Below are 3,923 nucleotides of genomic sequence, written 5' to 3' on the forward strand. Positions count from 1 at the left end.
GGGTTTCAAATGGGGGGAGGGGGAATTTCTATTTCTATTTCCAAACAGTTCAAGCAATCTGGTAAAACAAGATGCTTTTTAATTGCAGTTACGAGTATTTGCACTATTATCTGCAAGATAACACATTAAAGAACAGAAAATAATTGAATACAGTGGTACAAATTTCTTTAGAACTGCAAGACGGGGGGAAGCTTGGTCTGTTCTCATACACATAAATAGATCTGCAATATATATTTGTGTGTTTCTGACCAGTCTGTCGGAAAAATACTTGCAATTACTGACACTTTTGTAAGCTACAACTCAAGAAATGTCCAAGAAATGAACTGGATATGTATATTTAATGATATACAACCAAGTATTCAATGAAAAAAAGGTATTTTTCTTTTGGCAAACACTATGAAGCCCAACTATACAGGAGACTCAGTTTCACTAATATCTTATAGAATTATCTCTCAGTAGGACTCTATCAACTATTACTATCATAAGCTCTCAGCAAACAGGAAATTTAAAACATGATTCATTGTGGCATTTCTAGTAACATTTTATTACTTGCAGATGCAGCTGTGTGTTATTACTGGCAACAAAAAATGTTAGGCATTAGGCACTGTTCAAAAGACAAGAGAGAAATTATTTTAACAGTATGCAAAACTGCACTCTAATATCTCAGGGGCACAATTGTATGCAAAAGGTTAAGGAACCCATGGTTAAAATTGCTGCTACTACAAAGAGTTTGTGAAGTTCTGTACAAATAAAGTTATTGTTATTATAACATTTAACAGAGTAGAAAATTAATTGGTCTCCAAATGGCATAAAGTTAAAAGAAAATTAGATTAGTTAATTATATTGGAAAAAAGGAAATGAGGACTGTGCATATTCCAGCAGATCTGAACTCTCGGATAACTATTTGCCAAGGTCTGAGATTGCAGCTAGCGCTCCAGGATTGCTTACTCCAACACTGATGGGAAATGCCAGGTTATATCAGTTTTGCCTAAATAATATTCTGCAAGTGCTGTGATTTTTTTTAAAACAATCAGCATCTACCTAGGCAAAACAAAAGCTAAAATAATTGACGCAAGGTCATCAGGCAATAGAAGTGAAGCAGTTTCTTCAGTTTGCGCTGTCATTATGAACGTAGAAAATGAGAGTTGCACTTTTCTGCTTTGCAGCGACACGTGCACGAACAACCCTAAAAAGCTACTTTTAGTTGCGCCCTTATCGAGAAGGGGTTGCTCCAGTATCTGCAGCAGCTCCACCCCAAAGAGATGTGAGTCTCCTCCTATGTTCGAACCAGAGATCAACATTATGAAGTTGAAAGAAAAAACTCCCAAGAAAAGCTTTTCCAGTTTAACCGGATAATTTAGCATCTGATCTTTTTGTTATATGCAATAAGAAAGAACACCTGAATGTCATGAGAAAAAAATCCCCTTTTCAACTTCTACGATGGACAGCTTCAAGAGAGGCAAGTTAAAGGTTTCACCAAGGCCCTGCAGAGACACCCAACCTTAAAAATCTTTTTTTTTAATGTGTTGTTAGACCTCAAAGGAAAATGGCATTAAAGACAGCCCAAGTGTATTACAAAATTCGAAGCCTTTAGCTAAATAGAATGGAGTTCAAATCTGAAAAAAAGAAAAAAGAAGCACTGACCATACATAAAGAATGCCTTGACTTTTGCTTCAGGCCTTTTTCCTTTTTCATTAGTTTGGAACTGTAAAAAACTTAAATAAAACATAATCTGTAAATAAATGATTCATGTTTCATTTTATTTTGGAAATAACACATTTTAATCAGGGTTGCTTAAACTTTTGCTATCCACAGGATACTTGAGCTATACAGAGATAATATCAGCTAGAATATGTTGCTGCAGCATGTTAAGGAACAGCACTCATGGCCTGTGGGTTAATATGAATCACAGCTCAATAAGAGTGGAATGAACTGTTGCAGTGTGGCTCTTTCAGGGACGGGTTTTTGAAAGGAGAAAATGGATCTCAGCAAACTATCTCAAAATAAAGGGCACAAAACTTGTTTTTGCTTTTCAAGTATCTGTCTCTTTGCTTGTTTGGCGGTGTTGTTTTGTGGATTCGGACGAGTTTAGATCATCTTTCAGCTGGAGTAAAATCCTATACTGACTGCTGGAAATGTGGCCTACAGGATCTAGGCAGCGTGGAGATTCATTAGGAGCAGAAGACGAGCACATTTGCAACACTAAACAACAAACCACAACAGTTAAACCGTGAACGTGCTCACGGTTTGCTTAGAAGGTATGTCAGTGGTTTTCACTGTTATAAAGCAACTACTGTCTCATTAGCACATTCTCCAATGTCTGGTCTCTGTGTTTGACTGTTGCATATTTGTGTAAAGATCATTAACTGCACAGCAAATTCAACAGTGTTAAATGTTTTGGTGTTAATAGTCTTCTTGCAAAAGTAGAGTTAATTTTACTCTAAGTAGAGTCACATTCTTTTAATGTAACTCTGAGGTGTAAAATGATAGTAGTTAAAATCGAGTGTTAAAAATGAGTGTTTCTCTGTCAAATCTGGAGGTGTTACAATGGAAACATTAACTCTTGACCTCTTAACTCTGAACTCCTACAGGGGCTATGACACCAACAGAGTAAATTCACAGACTCCGCCCCCAGCACGGCTCCAATCGAAGCTGAAGTGAAGCCGTTTCGGAACATTTTGCTCTACATATTTGAGTTGTTTGCCATGCTTGGTAAGTCATTTTTTCAAAGATTGTTTCAATTATTATTATGAGCTTTTACTTCTGTGGCTCTTTGGAGTTGAGACAAAGCTGTGTGAAAGGCATTAGCCATGTTGCTCGCTGATAGCATAATATTCTGTTTTAGCTAGCTGAAAGGTATTGTTTGCGGGCAAATACCACAGCCTTGAAAAAAGCTTGCATGTGAATTTCCAGTCAAACCTTTGGTCAAATACGCCTAAAACAATGTGTAGAATGTGAAATGTTGGTATAATGGTGCTACTTGAAGCCTGAAAACGATCGCCCATAAAAATAAAAACACGAGCAAACAGCAGTAGCTGACGTCCTGACTGGATTCTACGTTAGCATAGATCCCTCCAGAGTTTTGTGCACACGGTTTAGGTAAAAATGAAAAAGGTTGAGGTTTTACATTTAGTTCAGTATTACCTGTTGCCTGTGTCCTTGTCTTTTGGGAAAATACTTTACACCAGTAATGGCTCAAAGAGGATTCCTTTTTTTTTTTTTACTGTGCTGCAATTGTTTACTGGATTATTTGTGCCATTAATTAGTGTAAACTAATTTTTATTCAATCTCTGCACAGGATATGCTTGTGAAGATGGAATATGGGGGAGAGCAGAAGTGCGCTGAAGTTCCACAAAGGGATGAATGAAGGACATGCATATTGTATTGAAGAAATAAGTGATGAGAATGCTGTTATTTGCATTTACCATGTCAGACCTTTTGATAAACAAAATTCTAATGAAAGTGAGAACATGTATACTGTTACATCTTTCAGATAATGTTTTGAAATTGTGGTGCACAGTTCAGAATAAATGTTTTTCAAAAACCATTGCATCTTTTTAGCAAATGTTTATTTCCAAAAGAAATTTCTAGAAGTTCAGAACAGTAAAATTCCTGCTTTTTAGAATGAATTAGAAGATAACTCTTACGTAGTTAAACTAAAATACTCTTTGAGAGTTAATATATAAACTCTTAACACCAAGTGTTAAATTATCAACTCCAGACAGATTTGGTGTTTAACACTAAATCAGAGTTAACGTACCAACTCTCCAAAAAGAGTTAAATTAACACTCTCTGGTGTGGACCCATATAGACACTTTAATAGTGTTGAAATCAAATCCGACAGTGTTAATTTGGACATGCTGGATTTGCTGTGTGGGTGTGCATTAAATATAAATACAATTTCTTAATTACTTGCACCTAAG

General features: G+C 36.1%; 1 long non-coding RNA gene across 1 annotated transcript; it reads left to right on the forward strand.

Moving 5' to 3' along the window:
• The first annotated feature begins 2,401 nt into the window (after positions 1–2,401).
• On the forward strand, positions 2,402–3,547 carry LOC146705945 (uncharacterized). Its single transcript, XR_014921731.1, has 2 exons — positions 2,402–2,712; positions 3,299–3,547. It is a non-coding gene; the product is annotated as an uncharacterized LOC146705945 (long non-coding RNA).
• The last annotated feature ends 376 nt before the right edge of the window (positions 3,548–3,923 follow it).

Source organism: Copadichromis virginalis, linkage group LG7, assembly GCF_057382275.1.
Source record: "Copadichromis virginalis isolate Kocher_CV1m ecotype Utaka linkage group LG7, C_Virginalis_male_GT1.1, whole genome shotgun sequence".
Taxonomy (NCBI): Eukaryota; Metazoa; Chordata; class Actinopteri; order Cichliformes; family Cichlidae; genus Copadichromis; species Copadichromis virginalis.